At 37.4% G+C, this 13606-nt stretch overlaps 1 protein-coding gene across 1 annotated transcript in view; it reads left to right on the top strand.

The window, feature by feature from the left end:
* Reln (reelin) overlaps window positions 1-13606 on the top strand; it is a 422671-nt gene that overhangs the window by 296414 nt on the left and 112651 nt on the right. The window lies entirely within an intron of this gene.

The raw sequence follows: 13606 nt of genomic DNA, 5'->3' as shown, positions 1-13606 counted from the left end.
GATGTTCTTTATAAACTTTGTAGTCTGCTAAGAAAAGGGTGAAGCAAATAAGATAAACAGATATAGGCCAAAATAAGATTTATTGGAATTTTATGCTTCTGAACATTTAAGTTGACCTGAATCAACAGTAATTCAAACTGTTCGTGGACCATAACCTACCACTGGAAAGATTGTTAGTAGGGTTATATTTTTTAGCACTTTTAATATAGCAAAGAAGCATATCATGAATGCAAGTCCTGTATCGTGTTTATTTTCATAAATAGTTAGCATCTGCTGAAATAAACTCCAAAGTTGCTGAGCATTTTAATTTAACACTTGAGCTGAATGCATGATAACAGCAGTTTAATTGTGGTGCTTTGATCAAAACACTATGAACAATATCCTTTTACACAAGTCTGATGAATATTCTTAACCCACCACTGCTTTAATTGGTAGAGATACATTTGCTTTGTGAAAATACAATCGCAGTAATCCTAGAAAACCCTAAGAAAAGATAAATCATTGCACAATCCCCATGAGCACCTTGAATAGCATGTATGAGTTTCATTAACAACCACATGTGAGCAATGAGATTTGACTTTCTGGTCTTTGAAATGAAAAGGAGTTTTCTTGGTCATACAACAATGGAGAGGACACTTTGGCAGTGATGATGAGACTAAGAGAAACACATTCACCATTTAATAAGGACATGAAAAATGCTCACTACTCATTAAAATTAAACAACATGGAAGATCTCAAACTGTTCCCATTTTCTTAGCCAGTGAGTCAGAATAAAACTCCTTTTAATGACACTGTTTTCTCTCTGCTGCTGTTGAAGAATATGTTGTCCAAATGAAATGGAAACTTAACCTTGGTGATTTTTTTTCAAGTATAAGCTTGTTACAACATTGAAATTCAAGTGATGGCATTGATCAACTATTACAATCTCCTAGTCCTAAAATAAACTGTTATTTTTAAAATTGTAAAATATGTAGAAGAATAATTAAAATTCTTTAAGCATATTCAAATAATTGGCCTCTGTCCTTCAATGAGCTTCTTTCTCCCAAGGGATATTTGGACATAGTCTGTGCAGAATGACTAGTGTTCAATTAATTATTGTTGACTCTTCCCAGCTGTGAGTTCATTTGGTTCTCATTTTCTAACTCATGACTTTGCAAGAGTATGGATTGTTGTTACTGAGAGTATTCTCCAGGGAAAATTTGGACAATTGCTTTTTCATTAGAACAACTACAGTCAATATGCTGTAAATCACTTAGGCTGTCATAGAGAGTTTGGAGAATTTTTTAAATTTTTATTTTATTATCAGTACAAAGGATTTGCTGTTTAACAGACCAGTTTATGAGTATAAGCAGTTTATGTGACTTGATCAATGTCACCCCGTCAACATTCTCACCCAAATTTGGGTTTTTAAATGTATATAGTTATGAGGGGATAGTTGTTATGGCATATTAGAATGGCAGTTGACTTTTAGCAATTATGGCATTGAAATCATAGACTTGAGTTTAAATTCAGCAGCATTATGTGCAAGTTTGGATAACCAAAACAGGTCAATTTTAACAAATGAGGAATTTTGAGACATGTATTTTAATTAAGCATTCTTACTAAGGTTGCATTTTGAACAACTCTATCAAAACAAGAAAGGTACATGCATCTTAATACAAAGTTTCATACAATAAGCATCCTTACCCTCCAATTTCTCATCTCAGTCAGCCTCAGTATTTCAGCCCTTCCATGACTTAACACCACCTCTAACCATTCTCCGTCTCTAGCTACTGATCCTCACACCATCATCAACTTGTGGTAACAGGCTATGTTGAGCCTCATGGGAGAACACCAGTCTTGCACAGTCTTTCATAACATCATAGAAGTGGAAGTGTATAGCCGAGTTCTTCTCCACATGGTAGACAGGAAGCAAGGGGCGAGGGAGAGAAACAAGAAGGGCTCAGAAAAATAATACCCTAATCCATAATCAGTAACCCTCTTGTAATGAATCCTTATGGCCTAAAGTTTCTAAAACCTCTTAAAATAGCATCAATGGAATACATTTCATATTCAAACCATAATGAGTAGATTTTTGTTGGGAAAAGTACTGGGGGGCCTGTACAAAGAAAGAACATAATGGCATACTTATTTGGATTCTTGTTGTTGTTTTGTTTTGTTAATTTTATTGTTGAGGTGATGTACAGAGTGGTATACTTATTTGTATCCATATATTTTCAATCTAAATCCTGTTAACCATCTCTATTCAGGTGGATTACATTCCATCAACAACAAATACGTTATTATAAACAAGATTTGGGGGCTGATGGGTAAGTGGTTAGGTTGTCAGGAAATACCAAACATAACATCCTAAATGCCTGATTATCATATAACATAAATGTAGTTCATTTAATATAGTGGAGAGGAGTACATGACTATTGATAATTAAGGTAAATTTAAGATGGGGTAAGAAAAGCTATAGTTTTAGTTTATCACTAATTGTGCTTGAAGAAAAGCAGATATAATTAACAGGAGACTGAACCATAGATGAAACTAGTAGAAATGTTAAAGAGATACTCTTGGGTACTTTCATAGACATTGAAGACAGAAGGTATGTCTAGTGTTACTTACTTTTTTCTTTACACAAATAAATTACTTTGATTTGTACAAGTAAATCGCTAGCATACCTCACATTAGATTCTCCCAACAGAGGGAAATTTTCTGAATTAAATAATGAAAATAAAAATAAAGTAAAATAACATTGTATAAGAACAGGTGAGCTGTGAATGATGAGAGGGGCTAAGGAAGAGGTTGAATTCAGTGACATGTGGTGATGGGATGGGATGGGATGGAATGGGATGGGGTACTCTTTGAATCTTAGATTTCCACCCATGTTCTAGTCGACGTGATCCATTCTGGACATGCAAGAAATTAGAAATATTAGAGACAGAGAACAACTGCAGTGTTAGAATATTAATGCAAAAGAAACAAGACAAATGGCACATCTTCAGGACACTCGGAAAGTATGTCTTTGGGTGTCATGAGCAGTTTATGATTAGGAGCAAGAAAAAAGAATTTGCTTGTATATTTTATGAGAAGCAACAATGGCTCAAGTAAAAATCCTCAAGTAGGGGTTCACACCTGTAATCCTAGCTTCTCAAGAGGCTGAAATCTAAGAGCTGCAGTTCAGAACCAACCTAGGCAGAAGAGTCTCTGAGACTTCTATTCTTAACTAATAAAAAAAATCTGGAAATAGAGTTGTGGCTAAGTGGTAAAGCACCAGTGTTGAGCAAAAATGCTCAGAGGTAATGCCCAGGCCCTAAGTTCAAGACCCCATTCTCTGTCTCTGTCTCTGTCTCTGTCTCTGTCTCTCTGTCTCTCTGACTCTCTGTCTCTGTCTCTCTATCTCTGTCTCTCTCTCTGTCCTGTCTCTCTCTTTGTCTCTTACACACAAACACACACACACACACACACACACACACACACACACACACACACACACACACACACACACACCCTAAAATGAAAAGTCTTGAAATAATATAAATTAAATAGTTCACTTAGCTAGACATTCTGATGAGCTACTTCTTCAGAGGACAACCCCCTAAGTGGAACCAACCTGGGTAACAGAGTAAAATTCTATCTGAAAACATACATGCACACATGTATACATACATACATGCATGCATGCATATATGCATAAACAACTCACTTTCCATAAGCTTATTACATGATAATGTGTTTTCATTAACAACATAATAAAAGCTGTAATTTAGTGCTATATCATACTTATAAACTAAAAGAGCTGAATTGAATGATGGGTGAAATTTTAATACATACAGAGAGACTGCTGTTGTTAAGATACTTATAAGTTATAAAGACTACTGGGAATCAACAATAATGCATTCTAATATTTTAAGATTTCCAGACTGAGAGCCACTGACATAAATGATGTTTGCTCAGACCTCACATGGATCTATATGGTCATTGCTGACATGGTTCTATAGAGAATCTGTCACACATTAATAAGCCTTGGGTCACGTATTTTAAGTGAGATTTACCTCTCATTCTACAACATATTCATATTTCATTAGTGTTTATTAGTTGTACAAGAGAAAAGACTTTATTATAGCATATTCATGTATATATTCACACAATGTACTTTTTCTTTTCTTTCTTTCTTTTTTTTTTTTTGCCAGTCCTGGGCTTGAGCTCAGGGCCTGAGCACTGTCCTTGGACTTTCTCAAGGCTAGAGCTCTACCACTTGAGCCTCAGCACCACTTCCGGCTTTTTTTCTATATGTGGTACCGAGGAATCGAACCCGGGTCTTCGTGCATGCTAGGCAAGCACTTTAATCACTAGGCCAAACTCCCGGCCCACAGTGTACTTTTTCATACAATGTATTTTTAAAATAAGAGTATGTGTTTAACTGGATTTGAACTAGTCAAAGAGTTTCTAGCACGTCAATCCCTTTGTGGCCTTATTAAAACTTTTCAAGGAGGTTTCTTTTTGTTTTTTTGGCCAGTTGTAGGGCTTGAACTCAGGGCCTAAGCACTGCTCTTGGACTTTTCTCAAGGCTAGAGCTCTACCACTTGAACCACGGCACCACTTCCAGCTTTTTTCTATGTATGTGGTACCGAGGAATCGAACCCTGGTTTTTATGCATGCTAAGCAAGCACTCTACCACTAGGCCAAATTCCTGGCCCCTCAAAGAGGTTTCTTGATCCTAATGTAAAAATTGTGTTGTTGTACAAGGAAGAGTTCACATTTGTGCATAGCTTATTCCTTAGATTATCAGGGGGAAAAAAAAGCATTACTGAAAGTCCTTGGTAAAATCAACTGACAAAGTAAAAATAATAGCCACGCGAATTTTCTTTACCATTTTTCTTTCATTAAACATAAACCTGTAAGTTTATAGAAATTCTGTCAGTTTAGAAGGGTTGTTGTTTTGCAAGCTTAAATCATTTCTATGAAGACTACTAAAGGAGCATCCAACTGGCTACAATTGGGCTGCTGAAAGAAGTTGGTGGGATGAAGCAGCTCCCAAGAGCCATTGCAATTCCTGCTTTCTGGAGGATGATTGGCTGAGGACACTTAGCCGAAAGATAAGACAAATAAAATGAGTAACAAAGTGAAGAGTCACTTTCTATTGTCCTCAACACCTGTGAAAAACATTCCCAGTATCTAGGGCTTTCAGTGCCTCAATAAAAACAGCAATGTAATTGAGTATAACCCTAATTTGGTTTCTAAGTGACTTTCTAAATTTATAAGAGACTTTCTAAAATCACCAGAAGGGTTTTATTACATCAAGTCTTTATTGTTAAAACTAATTTATACACTCCCAACCATTTATTGACATCATTATAGGCACTGTTTGTACTGAGAGTGCTGCAGTCAGTATTGAAGATAAAGATAGAAAAACCCTTTGCTTGTGGTATTTACCTTCTATAATAGTAGTAGTAAACAATAACGATTCATACTAATATTCTAGATAGTGGTAATGCTGAAAGGATAAAGGAGTAGAGCTTTGGGCTGAAGAAATGGAGAATGGGGCTATTTGGGGTATGAGAGTTAGGGAAGCCCTCTTGGGAGACGTTACAGTCCAGAATACTGAGAAGGACAATGATAGAAAGTGTGAAAGGGAAGTGGGAACTGGGTACAGCAAAGGCCCCAAAGCAGGCAAAGTTTTGTCGTGTTATAAATTTGTAGAACAAAAAGAAAATCTTGAACTTAATTCTAATTTTACATAAACCCAGAAATAATTTGGAATGGAGAAGAGGCATAATATGATATATGTGCTTCTTTCAAATGGTGGTTTCTGTGTAGAAGATGGATGGCAGGAATGGCAGGAAGATCATCTGCATGAGTTATATTGGTAATTGCGATGGGGTGATGGCAGTATATAAATGGATCCCTAGGTCTATTTGGAGAACTGTGCTCCATGACTCATATCCATTGATGTCAAGGGGATTGATTTTTAAATTGTTCATTTCTCACACATTAGAGTTCCCTAAAAATCTTCCACCAGACTAAATGACTAAGTAAGATTTAAGAAATAAGAAAACAAACGACCAGGGGAAACAAAACATTGTATATGATGGATTAGATCAGAATTCAGTAGATTTGTGATGACTGTCTTCTGTGGACATAATATTGGTAAGTTCTGTCTCACCTGGCTAGATCAACCAGGTCACCTCTGCCTTGCTGCTTTCACTCAGTCCACTGCTCCTTCAGCAAGCCATACCTTTTCCTTCCTCCTGCCCTTCCTACTAGCTTTGCCTCCATAGCTAATGTCTTCATTGCTCATTTGAGGCACAGTGCTGGGGCTTTACATAGCTCTAGAGAAGGTCCAAGAACAGGGGACATGTAGATTGTCTCATGAAAAGGGTAAGAAAATTGCCAAAGTGAAATCAGTCATTTTAATTCAATGTCTACAAAAATAGACAGCTTCATTAATTGCTAAACTTAACATTCATAAAATGTCCTGATATTAGAAATAATTTTCGGTCAAGTTCCTAAGTATGCTGAGAAAATATAACAAAATACAAATGAAATGTATTCCCAATAGCCAAATCAAATTTTCAAAGCAATGTTATAAAATTCATTTAAAATGCAACTGAAAATATTTGCATAAGAAGAAAAAAAAAGATGATTTCAATGATCCCTCGTGCATTTTCTCTCTCCTTGCAAGCCTCTCGTCCATGTTAATGCTTCCAGCCAGGACTGTTATTCCTCTTTACATGGACCAGTGTGTTCCTTTCTGAAGGAAAGAAGATACAAGGAAATAGAAAGGAAACAATATAGTGTGTTAAGAGAATCCATCCTAATGGAGCAAGTTTACATTTACTCTGGAGATTATGGATACAACATAAGAAAAACAGGAATCAGAGAGTTCTGGATAGCCAGAGACCAGAGATAACTGAAGTTATGGGAAAGAAGTAGTGCAGGTCAAAGGGCTGAAGCTAACCCAAATTCTTTAATTATCCTCATCTCCTCACATAAGGTAGTGAAAAGGGTCTCTGTTATCTGTTCCTCTGTCTCTGTCTCTCTGTCTCTGTCTGTCTCTGTCTCTGTCTCTGTCTCTCTCTCTCTCTCTCTCTTTCACACACACACACACACACACACACACACACACACATTTCTAACAACACAGGAGGTACCACAGGAGCCTTATGAGTTCTTAGTCTTTTCTGCTTTCTATTCCACAGTCTGCCACTCTGTAACCCTCAGTCTCCTCCTCTTTCTGGGAATGTAGCCCAAGCTCCTTTGTGCCATCTGCCCCTCTATTTCTCAGCAGTGGATTGCCTTTTACAGCCACAATTTACCCCAGCTGCTGAACATTCCCTTCAAAAATGCTATTAGATGGGCAAAATGAAGACTCATCAATTGAAACCTGACTTGGAAACCATTTTCTAACCAAAAATTTCTATAACCTTTACAGCCAATTTTTTTAAGTTACTGGGATTCGCTGCCCATGTGTAGAGGTTGAGTGAATTTACGTAGGTCCACAGAAGATATAAGCAGGTGACTGGCTGAAAATGGAACTGTGGACTCTTAAAGAAGGGATGGATGGGGGAAACACTCCCTGTGGCTTCTGACATGCTTCCACTTGCCCACCTGTCCCTCAGTAGGTCTCTGCAGGTGCATATAATCTTGTTAGAAATCAAACTGCTCCCTTGTAGTCATGACCACTGCATACAAATGCATGAGTTTCCAGGGGCACACTCCCCAATTTCTACCTCTCACATATGAAGTTATGTAATCCTTAAAAGAAAGTTACTACAAAGTGCCTCATTTATGCTGAGTTTTGTTGAAAAATGGTTGCTTTCTATAAAAACTGAATAAATGGGCAAGATGTTTGACTTAGGCTTTTTATTGGCCTAAGGGTTTATCTAGATTAAAGTATGATTCCACTTCTGACTTCAAAAACTATGTTTAAATTTCCAAACTGAGAGAATGAAGATGTGAATGAAAATAGCTGCAGACTATGAATTTACTTTCTATGGGAATGATACACGTAAGCAAATGAAACAGGTGCTTGAAACAAAATATATGAAAAGAACCTGAAGCAGATGCTGAGAAGCACATGGATTCCAAAATATCTTTGACTGCAAGCACAATCCCCAAATCTCAGTCACACAGTCATCTAGCCATCTAGAAATCTATTCCAAAAATAGTTTATAAAGTATTGGATAAGCATATGACAAAAACATCAGTTAGAGACATTCCAAATTTGTTGGAAGCTGTAGGTTGAGTGAAATTCGTTTTAAAAGCATGATATAAGATACGTTGGTTATCTGAAATTTTCATATTTTGATTATTCTGGTTGAGAAACTGGTTGAGAGAATGTAGTCAAGAATCCAAGAGGAATACTATAGTTTGTTTTATGAGTCTGGACTATTAAGTCAGTGTGCTTTCCTCTGTCTATAAGGTTGAAATAACCCAAGCAATGTAATCGAGAAGATATTGGATTGTTTTTGGACCCTGAAACATGAATGAGCTTTGGGAGGAAGTGGTATTGGCAGATACTACGTCAATGACAACAGAGGCTTAGTGACCTCTCTCCCCTCTGGCCTCCCTGGAATCTTCTAGATGGAAGCCCAGGTTACAGAGCACCAAGAGAGGTGTGGCCCTGTGGAGACTAATCTACCAGAAGATAGAACAGCCAGGAAACTCTCCATATCACAGACCTTGGAGTGGTAATCATAATGCAAAACCTGTTAGAATTACAAACCGAAAGTTACCACTTAGATTATTTGGAGTGGGATTTTAACAAATTTCTGCGGTCCTTGATGAATCAAGGACCAAACAGAAAGCAAATGAGAACCTACACCAGTGTAAGGAGGTGATAGCAGGCTAAATTTCACATGTCTTTAAAAAGTGGCTCTCCACAAATGAATCCTTTCCAGTGCACATTGGACATGCACAAAATATGATGGTGAACTAGGGTGGATCAGGGGCAGTCAAAATAGACATCAACAAAACATAATGCCAAAGGGAGCCTAAGAACCACATGTGTTCCACTGCTTAAAAAGTTCTTTAAAAGCCAGGAGCTGGTGGCTCATGCCTGTATTTTACCTACTTAGGAAGCTGATGTCGGGGGATGCCAATTCAAAGCCAGCCTGGGCACGAAAATCCATGAAACTCTTTAATCTCCAATAAATTATCAAAGAAGTAAGAAGTGGAGCTGTGTGATTCCAGTGGTAAACCACTAAACTTTGGCAAAAAGTAAAATCTCTGGGGTAGTGCCTAGCCCCTGAGTTCAAGCCCCAGAACTGACAAAGTAAAGTTCTCTAAAATGCTATAACAAATGGAGAACAGAAGTATATTCTTTAATATATAGGACACACTGTATATCCTCAGTGTATAAACAACTTTTACAATTGAGGAAATAAAAAGATTAATCTTTTAAAAATGAAAAAACTATTGTCAAGGTTCAATATTGACCAGTGGTACAATGTTCTTGGAGAGCAGCATGACTCTAATAATCAACTTCTGCATTGTGCATTTCCTTCCATTTAGCAATTCTGTGTCTAGGAATTTCTCCTAAGGAAGTAATTGGACAAGTACACAGAGATACATACGGATGTGAATTACAGATGTATCATTTACAACAGTGAAAATTAGAAACAGCTTCCCAGATTTTTCATATTTATAGATTGGCTTTATTCATTAAAAATGGAAAGATGTCAATAAAATCATTGTAAAGGGGAAAATTCAGATATTACTATAGTTCCATAGTCACTTTTAAAGAGAAAAGTGAATGTGTGTGATTGCATAGATGAGAAAAAGTATGGAGACATTTATATAAAAATATCCTTAATAAAATCCCTCTCTATTAAAAACAAAATATCAACAGTTGTCATCTCTAGATAGTGAAATTGTAAAATTGCAAATGCTTATTTTTGTGAGATGTCAGTGTAATATTTACTTTCTAAACAATATCCTCAAAAAAGGGGAGATAATTTGTCAAAAATAACTCTGTCCTTAGGGAGATGGCTTTTAGGCATGAATCTTTTTTATTGTAATGTATAGAGGGGTTACAGCTATATTCTCCAGATAGTGGGTGCATTACTTCTCACACATTGATATCCTTTCTCATGTCTTTGCCCCCATTTCCTTCCCCCACCCCCTCCCAATCATCTTGTTTCCCCCTTCCCTATTTCAAATAAATAATAAACACATGTATAATATGCCAGGTAACCAACTCAGATATTGTAAAAAATATGAAATTAACCAAAGGGCAACAAAAGAGAAGAGAAATGATATAGTACATAAAGAACAACAATCATATATTATATAGCTCTTGTTTCCATATCCTGGAGGTCCTTTCATTTAGCCTCATCCCATATGGCTTATGTATCTAGGTTTTGAGCTATTGTAATCAACTGCTAGAAGAGCCCTAGATGTGTACTCATTATTACAAATGAGAGAAACCATTGAGCCTATGTTCCCGTGAGTCTGACTTACTTCACTTAATATAATTTTTTCCAGGTCTTTCCATTTCCTTGCAAATGGGGCGATGTCATTCTTTCTGATGGTAGCATAGAATTCCATTGTGTATAAATACCACATCTTGTTGATTCAGTCATATGCTGAGGGTCATCTGGATTGGTTCCATATCTTTGCTGTGGTAAATAGTGCTGCAATGAACATCATTGTGCTAGTGGCTTCAGTATGTCCTTGCTTCTGAACGACTGAGTAAAGGCAAAGTAGTGGAATTGCTGGGTCATAGGGGAGCTCTATGTTTAGTCTTTTGAGGAACTGCCATACTGCTTTCCATAGTGGTTAAACGAGTTTGCACTCCCACCAACAGTGTAGTAATGACCCCTTCTGTTGGAATGAATCTTTTTTGTGTGTACCTGTCCTGGGACTTGAACTTAGGGCCTGGGCTATCTCTGAACTTTATGATCAGGTCCAGCACTCTGCCACTTACAGTTCCACTTCTGGCTTTTTTGGTGGCTAATTGTAGATAAGTGTCTCAAGGACTTTACTGCCCAGGCTACCTTTAAACCACAGTCATTAGATCTTAGCTTCCTGCGTATTTAGGATTTACAGGTATGAGCCACTAATACCTAGCTATAAATCTGCTTTTGAGGAATTTTGTAGTCCAAGTATTCTCTGACTTACTTTGTGATAAGCTTTTATATTCAAAAAGCTATTTTCTACTGAAGATGGATAAGAGTACCTGGAAAAAATACAAGCAGATTTTCTTGAATAAGTACTAGATGATTTTTATTATTTTTGAGTTTTAATTATATTTTATTAACATTAAGTAATTGTACAAAGAAGTTGCCAATAACAAAGCAGTTTACAAGTACAATGTCATTCTTTTCATAATTCTCCCCCACAATGGGCAAACTTATCTCTAATTTTCTTTTCTTTCTTTTTTCAGCATTCTTGATTTGTTTTGTTTCTTACTGTCTTTCCAAACTTGGTGTATATTCACCACAGCATTTAAGTAACTGTAGTTCATTTGAACCTTCCAGCTACTCAGTGGATAGACCTCACATACATGCTCATTTTGTTTAGCTCACATTCTTGGAGAGTCCTTCACAGGCATAACAGAGTGGAAAGACTCCAAAGTGGGACACCAGAACCATTCTACTTCTGCTAGCTTTTGAGGAACTGTGTGATCCGGGGGCCAACAACTCTGCCTCTCAATTTCCTTCTCAGTAACAGTGTGAAGGATTCCTGATGGTGTTCCAAGCACACTTGACTCAGAGGTCAGCTGAGAGAATCCAGCTATTGGAAAACCATAGTGTCCAGCACAGTGTACCTCTGTGAGATGCAGACCTGGTTCTACATCTATAGAGCATGCTAACAGAGTGAGATATGATGAGTCCCTGTGGAAAGGCTTCCCATCTGGTCTGAAAGAAAGATCTCCAGAACACATGAGATTTAACACAAGGGATCTGGAAGATAAAGGAGCAACTATATGAAATGACAGACAATGAACTATGCAGACTCAAGTTAGATTACAGTGTTTTCTATTTGACAAGTGTCACTAGTGAGCCTACCAACCTTCTTAGGAAAAAATATGATGATGGGAATTAATCATGTCCTAGTGAAAAGCCATAACCTCCCATTTGCTCACTAACTCTTGCAATTAGATGCAGCAACTTTTTTCAAATTGCTTCTTTTTCCTTGAGGCACTCTTGCAAGTCAACATGAATAATAAAATTTAGCTTTTTAGTTCTCTATGCATCTTCAGAATTTATCACCAAAGTGCTGATGTGGGCTGTTCTCTTCCAGTCCTGTGATTGTAACAAAGAAAATATAGCTTCATTTCTGCCTTTATAAACCAACTCTTGACTTCAACAAACTCCAAAGAAAAGTTAATTAAATGGTGGTAACCCATGAAATTCTCTGCCCCCTCCAAATCCTCAGCTGCCCCAACCTCCCCCACTTTGGTAGGGAAACAACAAATCTCTGGCTTTCAGATGATTTTGAATAAATCAAAACTGCCAAGTCAAGTAGTGCTAGAGTTAAAAGCATGGACGTCTGTGCCTTTTCTTCTGTTATTTTGTTTGTGATAAAATCATCAGTATATCATTTGCTGCTGTGAAATATGATATGTGTTCCAGTGAGAAACACATTCAGTTCTAAGTTACAACAAAACCAAGAAATGGCCAACCATGGCATAAATAAAAGTGAGGAGACCTATTTGTCATTTATAACAAGCAGTCTTAGAGCAGACAGCCCAGGATTCCTGAGCACCTTAATGAGGCCATCAGAGACCTTGGCTACCTCTGCCTTTTTGCTCCACCATCTCAGCAGGGAGGTTATCATCCACATGCTCATCCCTTTATTGCCACTAGGTCAGTGCTGTCTTGCTAGGGAGGAAGGAAAACAGGAAATAGCAGGAGCAGCAGGAAAAGGGGTGTGGCAACCAATTCCATCAATCTCAAAAAATTATGGTGAAAACCAAATAAGTTAGTCTGCCTGGTATCTTTCACTTATATCTTGGTGGACACATAGCCACCACTGGACCAATTGTTGGAAGGTGATTTGGGAGAAAAGAGGACATAGCTAGCAGATGGATTTTCCTACCAGAAGGATCTACCCATAATAGGAAATAGCAAGTAGCTCAGTGCTCTTACTCTATCCGTGGATAGATACAGGTAATAAGCAACAATTTTATTTATTGTTTAACAGCCCTCACTTTGCATACTTATTTTGCTTTCTTCTTGAAGCCTTGACTCCTTTAGAATCTTTTATCCAGGTAGATCATAGAGTGCACTGTTCCCAAATATGTGCACTTCTACTTTTCAGCTAATTTCATGTATACCTTTCCACCACTCAAAGATTAGGTGGAGGTAATGTAACACACAATATTTCATTTTGTTTCTGTAAGAATTAGGCAAATGTGTGAAGCTGTCACAGGAGGGAGGAATTTATAAGAAGCTGGTGATGAAAATAATCTTAAATTATCTCAGAAATGTTGAAATAGAAAATACCATATGTAGCCAGTGAGGATATTAGAGGGACTGTGAGTCCAGCAACCCTCTTCCCCCATGCTGTGTCACGGGGGTGGGGGGAGTGTTCCTTCCAGATGCCTAGGAGACCTGTAACCTCTCTAAAACAGAAACTATTGAAATGAAGATTGGATGGTTGCTTCTAATTG

This window comes from Megascapheus bottae, chromosome 5 (assembly GCF_031878675.1).
Source record: "Megascapheus bottae isolate mThoBot1 chromosome 5, mThoBot2.hap1, whole genome shotgun sequence".
NCBI lineage: Eukaryota > Metazoa > Chordata > Mammalia > Rodentia > Geomyidae > Megascapheus > Megascapheus bottae.
The sequence above is the reverse complement of the archived record's forward strand: the minus strand, read 5'-3'. Positions and strand labels throughout refer to the sequence as shown.